Source organism: Lineus longissimus, chromosome 8 (genome assembly GCF_910592395.1).
Source record: "Lineus longissimus chromosome 8, tnLinLong1.2, whole genome shotgun sequence".
In the NCBI taxonomy this organism is placed as follows: domain Eukaryota; kingdom Metazoa; phylum Nemertea; class Pilidiophora; order Heteronemertea; family Lineidae; genus Lineus; species Lineus longissimus.
Window position 1 is genome coordinate 9016751 of NC_088315.1, and position 11483 is coordinate 9028233.

At 42.2% G+C, this 11483-nt stretch overlaps 1 long non-coding RNA gene across 1 annotated transcript; it reads right to left on the minus strand.

The window, feature by feature from the left end:
* Window positions 1–342: 342 nt before the first annotated feature.
* Window positions 343–6888, minus strand: LOC135492357 (uncharacterized). The gene is made up of 7 exons (XR_010448066.1): window positions 6801–6888; window positions 6241–6430; window positions 5460–5582; window positions 4048–4478; window positions 3519–3724; window positions 2934–3096; window positions 343–2491 (listed from the first exon to the last, which is right to left on the minus strand). It is a non-coding gene; the product is annotated as an uncharacterized LOC135492357 (long non-coding RNA).
* Window positions 6889–11483: the final 4595 nt, after the last annotated feature.

The window sequence follows — 11483 nt, forward strand, 5'->3', positions numbered from 1 at the left end:
CCAAGTCTTACCCACAAACCTACTCCTTACGTAGCGTGGGGTACCAACCCACCGCAGATTCAGGAGTGTGCAATGGTTTATGAATATCCTACACCCAATTGTGCTGCCCATTCGCAATAGGTTTATACCACCGTCATGCACCCCCGACATTGCCATCTCTCAGACAGTGACAGGAAATGGTGCAATCTGGCTGCAAATTTTTCCCAGAGGGGCAGGATAATGATTATTTCAGACCGATCAGAGTGTCACAAGTTCAGAGCGAAATCACCCGACAGTTATATGGAGTTGCATCAAAATGCAGACTCTTCATTTCATTTGTAAATAGGCATCGATTATTTTTGTTACATTCAATGGAACCAGTCATACAATCTCTGGAAGAGCCAAGTCTGCACATAATTACTGGTATGCAGATTTGCCCGCGAGGCAGAACAGACCTGAATATTGCCACTGCTTTAGGAGTGTAGCAACAATATTGCTTCACAGCAATTAATGAATCTGCACATATTTACTGGTATGCAGATATGCCAGCAAGGCATCAAAACCTTCGTAAGCCCTTAATGAGCACCTAATTTATAAAATTACAAACAGGATTTATCTTGCAACTGTACTGCTCCAAAGAAAAAGCCAAGTCTGCACATAACTACTGGTATGCAGATATGTCATCGAGGCAGGCAAGACTTGAACACTGCCACTGCTTCACAAGTGTAGCAGTGATATTGCTTCAAAGCAAAACTTAAGTCTGCACATAATTACTGGTATGCAGATGTGCCTGTTCGACAAAAAGACCCTGAACACTACCGAGCAACACTAATTTACAATTGACATGAAAGAGTATACAGTTTGAGGGAAAGCCACATAACTATCAGGTATTTTCCCTCTGGACTGGTGACAATCAGACTGGCCCGAAACTCTCATTATCGACCACTCCTCAGTGGAAATGAATCCAACAAAAAATGGGGTCATTGTATACAGTGGTACTGTATTACCCCGATGAGAAGCACTTTACTGATGTCCCCCACTCTCAGCTAAGATATTTGTGCGCGTACCGGTTTGTCTACGGGCTGAAGTTGACGATGTACTCCTGACGGAGCCATTGGGTGCTTCGCCCGCTCATTGACCGAGGCATGGTGACCTGGAGACAGTGACCGGATTAGCACTAGCTGGTCGAAGGACACTTCACAGGGCGTCAATTCGCAACTTCTCATCATTTTTAAGGCACGACCCATTCACGTGGACCAAGTCTTACCCACAAACCTACTCCTTACGTAGCGTGGGGTACCAACCCACCGCAGATTCAGGAGTGTGCAATGGTTTATGAATATCCTACACCCAATTGTGCTGCCCATTCGCAATAGGTTTATACCACCGTCATGCACCCCCGACATTGCCATCTCTCAGACAGTAACAGGAAATGGTGCAATCTGGCTGCAAATTTTTCCCAGAGGGGCAGGATAATGATTATTTCAGACCGATCAGAGTGTCACAAGTTCAGAGCGAAATCACCTGACAGTTATATGGAGTTGCATCAAAATGCAGACTCTTCATTTCATTTGTAAATAGGCATCGATTATTTTTGTTACATTCAATGGACCCAGTCCTGCAATCTCTGGAAGAGCCAAGTCTGCACATAATTACTGGTATGCAGATTTGCCCGCGAGGCAGAACAGACCTGAACATTGCCACTGCTTTAGGAGTGTAGCAACAATATTGCTTCAAAGCAAGAAATGAATCTGCACATATTTACTGGTATGCAGATATGCCAGCAAGGCATCAAAACTAATTCTTAAGCCCTTAATGAGCACCTAATTTATAAAATTACAAACAGGATTTATCTTGCAACTGTACTGCTCCAAAGAAAAAGCCAAGTCTGCACATAACTACTGGTATGCAGATATGTCATCGAGGCAGGCAAGACTTGAACACTGCCACTGTCATTTATAAATCAGTGTTAATTATCTTATCACATTCAGTGGACCCAGTTGAACGGACTCAAGGTTAATGCCACTAACCCCATGGATTTAAAAAACTGAAAACAACTACATGTAGGTCACTATTCTACCTAAGCTACAGTGGCTGCAATACCAAGACATTGGTTCCTCACTTCAGAAGGACCTTCACTGTTGATTCACATCTGCGTTTGTATCCTTGAACAGTGAAAACCAACACTACCGGTACTGTTCTTTCTGCCCATGAGATGGGAGGTAAAACAAGTGAAAACTCAATAAAAAGTAATCTAACTACAGTCTTTCTCTGCATCCAGGATGAACTGTTTTCCAGGCTACCTTAGGAGTAAACCATAGTCCTGAGGAATTTAGGTAACTTCTAAACCTTTAGGCCTACAAAGTCATTTTTAGCTGAAAAAATTAATCTTCAGGTATTTTCGGTGATACACAGTTCTTCTCGATATTCTCCATGTTTTTCTTGATATTCTTCATGTTTACAATGTCCTGCATGTCCTGTATTATCCGAGGATGTAACTGGTGAACCAAACCTGAAATAATGATAAGGACTGAATGTGAGTAAAGGAAAAAGATGTTCAGCACAGTTTTCTGTCAAGTAATTTCAATGATCTCCTCCTGCACTCATTTAACCGTGGTGTTTCCAAACGGCCACGTTTAACCTAAGCACGCTGTATAGCCAAGTGGTCTACACGCGATTGATGATTGAGCCTCTCTTGATCAGGGACAGGGACTTTGATCCCAAATGGCCGGTCTTAACAAATATGCTCTACTATTCATTCTTAAGCTTTCAATTAACGACAGCCACTAAAAGTTGGCAATAAAATGATTGGACATTGTAATATATGACGGAATAATGTCATCAAATATTTAGGTCCTTCGCAAGGACAGGAAATACTGTCGCACCATCATTGAATTCCGCTGCTTTCCATTTATCCGTGCAAAGAAACTGGATACCCTTGATCATGTACTAACCATAGATGATCGATGTCTTTTCCAATCAGAATGGAAGGGGCCCTATCGTGTTCAAGACATTTGAACTTGGTTGACGTGATCCTTGTCCATAACCCAGCTTGTTTATGAGAGATGTCACGGCGCTCTACCAGCTTCCATTACAAGTGGTTTTCCCACTGAGGTGCTGAAAATAAGACAATAGTTCTTTTGATTTTAATGACTTCTTCTACAAAGACAGAGTTTTTAGAAACAGTACCATGAAAGGCCTCTGGCTTACTAAGAGGGGGTTGCCAAATGCACATGGACATCGTATGGTGATTGCAGTTCACTCTGGAACCTTATCCGCCAGGAACTTGCCAGCACTACAGACTAATAACTATTCAGAATGTAAAATTTTCTATTAAAGGAACACAACAGGACAGAACTTGACCAGTGTTATGACTAAAATCCTGTTATAAACTTTTTGACTTATTATTCTCGTCATTCTGGACATACTTGCTTTCTGATAAGTTATCTGGCAGGCAGGCTACCGTTTTTAAAATCTATCATGCACAGATCCACTTTGCACATCAACCTTGTATTCTAAGATCCACATGTCACACCAACCTTGTATTCTAAGATTGCTTGTCCTTGCAACGACATTGTTGATTCCTTCATCATTTTCTCCATGCCGATTTTGCTGCGGTCAACTGATCACAGTGAAATCTTGTTAGTGGTGTTGGAGTTGCAACCCACAGCACTGATCTTGGCTTGATTACCAGGAGGATGGTGTGGTAGCTGTTCTCTTTTTCTAGTGCCATCAGATGGAGGAGCTGGAAAGGACCAGTTTTCACTTTTAAAAACTTCTGAACAAAATAAACAACGACACTGAACAGTCCCCTGGCACTTTTTTGGCACACCTAGATAATCATCTGCCAAATATGAAGACATAGGAAACTATGAAGCTGTTTTAGAAACAAGTGCATTACCTGCCATAAGCAGATCACAGGTCTTAAGTGTAACACAAACAACATCACGTCTGTTCAGACTCTGTGAATAGTTGTCAGTAACTTATTACATACATTCAGCAAGATAAAATGTTGAGAATTGTCTGCGTTGCTGTCATGTTTCTTATGCCTTGTTTAGGCCGACATACCTTCATTCCACACAGGGAGCTCCTACTGTTTTTCATCACAAGATGCCTTGAAATACTAAACACCATCTCCAGTTAATCAGCCGAGTCTGCCGTCTGAGGTGATTTGATGTTGAGCAGACTTGTTCATTATTTGGGCAGGAATCGAGATTTAATCTTTGTAATAGCCTGATTAGATTTGTTCAAGCGAAGATATTGCAGATTCCCTTGATCACCAACCATAGATTATAGATGTCTTTTCCAGTAAGAATGGAAGAGGCCCTACCACGCTAAGCCGATCCCAATGAAATGCACAGTTGTTGAAATGCGTGCAGAATCTTCTGGCCCAGCAAGTCTTGGTGGGTGATCCATGTCCATTCCCATGCCCAGCTTGTTTATGAGAGAAGTTACGGCGCTCTACCAGCTATACAATATCGGTGGTCTGGTGGCTGAAACTGACAATAGTTCTTATTTAACTGATGGTTTTAATGTCTTTTACTGAGATGGGCAGTTTTAGAATCGTCATAGTGCCGTGGGGGTTACCGGTTTCTTGCCGGTGTACCTTCAATTGATATGTGTCCTTCATTCAAGATGTTTACAAGATGTCATATCACAAGATATCATTGTCATATAAAATTCTAAAATAACTTTTTACAAGTTATCTGGTTGTGACGTCTTACCACTGGAAATTACAATCAAACTCCACGGACTCTTTTCTGGTGAAAACGTTGTGAAGAACGATAGCTGCAGGGTAATCCGGAGCTTGTGAGGATATTAGCTCGATTTACTGCATTTAGACACACACACACTGATTTCTACCTAAAAATCAATAAACCCTTGGTCAAACGCACCAGGATCGAAGAGTGATTGTAGTTTACTTGGAAATCTTCTCTGCCAGGAACTTGCTGTTAAAAAATTTATATTCAAGGAATATAACAGGACAGTGCTTTACCAGTTTTGGAGCGTGTTATAAATTCTTTGCTAATCATTATCATCATTCTATTGGGTAATCTATCCTGCACAGATTCACATTGCACACCAACCTTAAAACCTAAGGTGGCCTGTTCTTGCGAAGACATTGTAGATTCCTTCATCGTTGTCTCCACTCAGATATTGCTGCGGTCAGTCGATCTCAGTGAGATGTTGGGAAGGGTGTTGGAGCTTTATGGACTGATCTTGGCTTGTTTATATAGCAGGACCATGGTCAGCCTTGATCACTTGTGCACTGTGTATTTTCCATTCACAAACTTATACTGCACTGGCATCATAAAATTTAGGGCAACCTGTTGTTGTGCGACTTGGCTTTATTGAAAAGGCAAGCAAGTCTGCACAGGCTCAAGAAAATACCACTTCTCATGCTGAATGAATTACACAAAAGTCCAATGCTTTTACATCTTTCCGAACAGTTCAGGGAAAACAAGGAGCTATTTCCTTACCAGAAACATTTGCTCCTTCAGCTCTGCCTCCCTCAGAATTGAACCGCCGTGTATAGACAGATACAACACACGCCATGTTTTAATGCGCATCTCGCCATCTTATCTTTCTTGAAACCATGGAGGCTGAAAAATAGTTTGAATGCATAAATCGCCAACTAAAGTAACTATTGATTCTTGGTGTAATTCCCCACTTCTCTGATATCTCAAAGCATTCACTGTCACCTCCCCTGGTTTTTCTTTTCTGAAGTTTAAAGCAGGACTCGGCCACTGTGTCTGTGGCACGACCCCAATTCTACTTACTGCCAGGAAGTATTGACTGCAGCCAAATTTCTTTCAATCTTTCTAAAACATTGTGTGACTTTGGCAGATCCTGAAGTTTTTTTCCTGCAAAGACATCTTGACAGCAGCAATTTCTTTTTTTTATAACTTTTTCCAACATGTGTCTGTGTACCTTCTTTCCGACCAACAGTCACCGTCTCACCAAGTGCTATGATCATTGGTGTCTCTAACTGGCCTCGATCACAGGAAAAATGAAGCAGTTCAAGATGTTTTCTTACAGAAGAGTATTGCTGTCACTAAAACAACGAAGATGCTTCTTCTTGCCTCAGCGGTAAATTAGGCAGCTTTGGAATCACCATTGCCCTCTGTCATATTTATGATGGCAGCTCATCTTTAGATGATATTTCCCCAGGTCAAACCAAGCTGCTTTGTCCTTTTATTGTATAGGCTTTTATTGCAGAGGCTCTCAATGACAAAACTCTGCATGAATTTGAAAACTTACATGAAAAGCTTTTAGTTCCAACAGACACCAATTTCAGTTCTGCTGTTGGTCCCACTGCCAGGTAACATTGATGCATCTCCAGCTCTTATTCACAGCAGGTTTCCAGTTGAGATTATAGAAGTGGATCCTAATTGTCAAGTGATGTTTTCAGGAATCTGTGATATCCCTGTCCTCCAATCTTGAAACAATGCTGAAACAGAAGGTTCGAGCCATTAGTACTATCAATATTTTGCAGACCAATACATGTGACATATTCTGTCACTTTGACATCCTAATGGCATTCATCCATTTTTCTGCTGTCTTTGGCCCAACCACAACTTCTTGTTCCTGTGTTAGAAAGCAGTGTCATAAGTGCAATGACTGGCATTGTTGTTCAGCAGCTCCTCTTAATACTGTGCCTAGATCATAGGCAAGGAACCATTTTAAACTGTATATTTACAGTGCAGTGAATTGGACATCACCAAACAAACTGACACATAACCCAAAACATCTAGGAGGTACATAAATCCCACTCTCTTTTGACAGTTTGTCAGTGAATACTTTGCCATGTCAAACCTTACCACTTCATCTTTTTCTCCTGCAATTTAGCGCCTGCCACTCTTGAACAGCCTCTTCAAACAAGATCTTCAAACAAGATCTTCAAACAAGATCTTCAAACAAGATCTTCAAACAAGCTGAAAAAGGAAATAAATCATTAGAATGGTCTTACATGTAATCTTAGGCCATTGTTACTCACAAGATTCTTTGATATCATGCTGAAGTATATTGTCCCTTCAATGGCTAATTCTCAATTAGACTAATCTTTACAAGATGATAGGCGACAGATGCCCACCTTGGGGCAATGTAGCAGGGTATTACTACTATTAATAGCATCTCTTTCAAGACCCTTCCCCTCTGTCCACTTTATCATTTATTGGCCTATTCAAATATGTGGTAAGGTTTAAATTACCAATTGTAAGCGCATAGCGGGGATTGTTGTGATTTTTTGGTTTTTTGGATCCTCATAGCCTGGTGGCTAACACTGCGTTCTATAGATGCCCCTTTGTGTCGTGGTGCAATCCCAAAGTAGTTGTATCGCATTGCTGACAAGCTTTCACTTCAATTGGCATCACTGCAAAAAAATAATTTTAAACTGTATACACAGCACTCTTGTTGCTGACAAACTAACTAGTAACACATAAAGATTCTGGAGACACCACTTTTTTATATCCTACATTTACTTAACTGGTATTTTGTTATTACTGTTGGGCTTGACAGAAGATGGTACCTATGTGACCAGCACAAAATCTGCATTTTAATCTGAAAAACACCCCTGATCACTCTTTTTTGGAACAAGGATGGATGCACTACAGATACCATAAGGAATGGCACCCCGGGAGAGGGGAAAGTCTATCTTATGTTGCACGTGATGAGTTGAGGGGGCGGGGTCGGAGTTGCAACAAGGAGACATAATGTAGGATCTGGCACCAAATATGCTCAATTGAACCAATTCTGGTCGAACAGGTAACATTTTGCCCATGCATTTTACAATAAAATTGTATTCATAATAGGCCACATATTAATGGTATATGGTAATTTAGAGTAAATTAGACAACAGTATTTTAGACAAAGTCAATTAGACAATGTTAATCTAGACAATGGTAATCTAGACAATGGTCTTTTTAAACAATGGTAAATTAGACAATGGAGGTACTATCTTAGTACAGTATCTCCCGATTAGGAAAGATCTTCTTTTTGGGAGTTGGTATGATCTAAGGCCTAGCCATGAGGCATTCCAATGGCGTGCTTGTCAAGTCTTATGTCAAACACCGATTACACCACAAGAACCCAGCAATTAGCTCACTCATAGAGAACAACACCTTCACCTGTTCACCCCTAAAGGCAACACCTTTTAATTACCTGAGAAATAACAGTCAATTAGTCAATTAATCAATTTTGTGTTGATAGGCCAGAGATCATGACAACTCCCAAAAAGAAGATCGGACTCGGTGGTACTATACTAAAGTCTATCTTATGATACACATGATGAGTTGAGGGGGCGGGGTCGGGGTCGGAGTTGCAACAAGGAGACATATTATGTAGGGTCTGGCACCAAATATGCTCAATTGAACCAATTCTGGTCCAACGGGTAACATTTTGCCCATGCATTTACAATAAAATTGTATTCATAGGCCACATATTAATGGTATAATTTAGAGTAAATTAGACAATGGTATTTTAGACAAAGTCAATTAGGCAATGTAAAAATGTTAATCTAGACAATGGTCATTTTAGACAATGGTAAAGTAGACAATGGTTTACTAGACAAAAGGATAGGCAAATTAGACAATGGAGGTACTATCTTAGTATAGTTTACCATTGTCTAGATTACCATTGTCTAATCTATCATTGTCTAGATTACCATTGTCTAGGACAATGAGAATCCATTCTCAATGGATGCACGCGCAGAACATGGCCATGGCCAAGCACATGGTCCACAGGCATGCGCAATGGCATGCGCAACGAAACAGTGTATTACGTTATCTCAATCATACGAAGTCTTTTGTTTTTGGTGCACGCTTTTTCACCAGAATAAACGCTCAAAATGTTGATAAAGCCCAGTTTACCAAAAGTAAAAATACATATAGAACACAAAAGTTTGGGTTAGATGACGCGATCAAGATGCCAAAAACTTCCAATTGACACTTTTTCAGGAGTTGAGGGCCGATCACTCGCCAAAAATGTCGGCGCCATTTCGATGTTTTGCGCACCTCCAAAAAAAATCACGAAATAATGCATCGCAAGTGATAGAAAATCGATGGATATATGAGGTATGATATCTAAGCTATCAACATACCGCCCAAAAATGTCTTTGTTCGGAAAAGAAACCCAAAAATCGAGGTTTTTGTGCGGAAGTTTTGAAGGACCGCCAGCCAATGAATTTACACGTGGCAGACGAGGGACAGACTTACTGCGCAGTCGCAGAACTACAACACCATCCGCTACAGGCGCGGACCGGCCTCGTACGGTCCAGGGATGGCTGTCGCCAAGGACGATCGGGATGGTGAACTTCACTGCGCTGGAATAAGTGTCCAAGCAGATCGAAATTAGTGTTGCCCTCGAAAGCACAGAAAGACCGCCCCTGAACCAAAAGAAGCATCGTCATTTGTTTCTCCAAATTAATGAAAGACTGCCCCTTCTTCCTCTAAACCAAAAAGGACTCCCCCTTCTTCCTCTAAATAAAAGAATGGCTGTGGTTTCTTCCTCTGAACCAAAGAATGACTCTCCCTCCTTCCTCTAAACCAAAGACTCTTCCCTTGAACTGAAGAAAGTTTTTCCTCTAAACCAAAGAATGACTGTCCCTTCTACTTCTAAATCAAAAAGGCTGTCCTTTCTTCCTCTGAACTAACGAAAGCCTGCCCCTTCCTCCTCTAAACCAAAGAAAGACTGTCGACCCTTCTATCTCTAAACAAAATAAAGGCTGCCGTGTCTTCCTCTTAACTTTTAGCCACACTCGCTGGTGGAGCAATCAAGTCCGACTTTGACTTATTGTTAACAATACCTCCTTTCTTTCACAATGTTGTCAACACTGTGAAGCGCGGGCCAGGCTCGGTTCGGTTTGGTTCCTACTGTCTCATCTGTCTCACCTTGGTTGTAATACAGTGATGGTGGTGCCAGGTCCAGTTTCGTCTAGGTATGACTGTCTCGACTCTTTCACCACATTGTCAATACGCTGGAAAAGACATGCTCAGTTCAGTCTGGTTGTGACAGTTCAGTCACCATTTTCTCTCACCGTGTAGGCAAAACGGTGGAGCAGCCAGGCTCATTGGGGTGATTGTGACTGTCTCATCTTTCTCGTTTTGGTGGCGATGACGGTCGTGGTGCATCGAGGCCCGATTCTGTCTTGAAGATTCCAGTCCCAATTCGGCCTGGTTGTGACGGTCTTATCTCTGTCATCATGTTGGGAACACGATCGCTGAGCAGCCAGGCCCAATTCAATTTGCTGGTGTGACTATCTCGTCTCATTCACAACTGCGGTGGAGCATCCTGGCGCAATATGGCTTGGTTGGGACTATCTGATTTCTTTTAGGCCGTTTACAACATGGAAGTGGAGCTGCCAAGCCCAATTTCGTCTTGTTGTGACTGTCTCGTCTCTTTTCCAATCCGAGGACCGATTCAGTCTGGTTGTGATTGTCTCTTTCTTACCATAATGGCAACACGTTCAGCTTGGCAGCTCTGTGGTGGAGTGACCTGGCCCGATTTGGTATGTTTGCGACTATCTCTCTATCTCTAAACATGTTGGCATCCCATTGGTGGAGCTGGCAGGCCCAATTTGGCTTGGTTGTTAATGTCTCATCGGTCTCAAAATATTCATGGCGTTGCAGATTTTAGCCCTTATTCTGCCTGGTTGTGACTGTCTTATCTCTCTCAGAAGGATGGAAACACGATGGTTGACCAGCCTGGCCCAATACGGTCGGGTTCCGGCTGTATCATCTATCTCTCAATGTCGGCATTACGGTGGCGGAGATAGTCGAGCAGCTAGGCCCGTTGTGGTTGTGACTCTTCCATCTCTCATCATGCCATGCCAGGCCAGTTCGTGTGAAATCAAGACCAAATCACGCCTGTCTGTTCCACAACCGTTCTGCCAACATTGTGGGATGGAAGAGACAGCGGCAACCAGATTGGATCGGGGCTGGCTGCTCCAGCACAGTTTGTGCCAAAAAATGAAAGGATGGGACAGTCCCAACTAGACCGAATCGGGCCTGGCTGCAACACGACCGTGATTCCAACACGCTCAGAGATATCATTCATTAGCAACCAGGTTGAATGGGGCTAGGTTGCTCCACCACCGCTACTTGCTAACATGCTGAAATAAATTACTCTGGCCTCACCACAGTAAAAGAGACGAAACAGTCACAGTCACTTTACGAAGGACCACCGACTTTATAATAAAATCCGGACTGACTGTCTAAAACGTGGTGAACGAAAGAAGAAGAAGAAGAACACTTTACGAAGTTTGACTTATCAGCTCCACAACCAGGTTGACATCGTGCTCAAAAGGATCAGACAGTCGCAACCAGAGAGACTCCGTCATGAGACCAGTCTTTTTTACACCTTCGTCATATACAAAAATCGAGGGGCAGAGCATATCGAAAACAACCCACGTGATGAGATAGATGAGACAGTCACAACCAGACTGTATCGGAGCCTGGTATAGCTGCTCCATCACCACCGTGTTGCCAACATGATGTGATAGATACGAC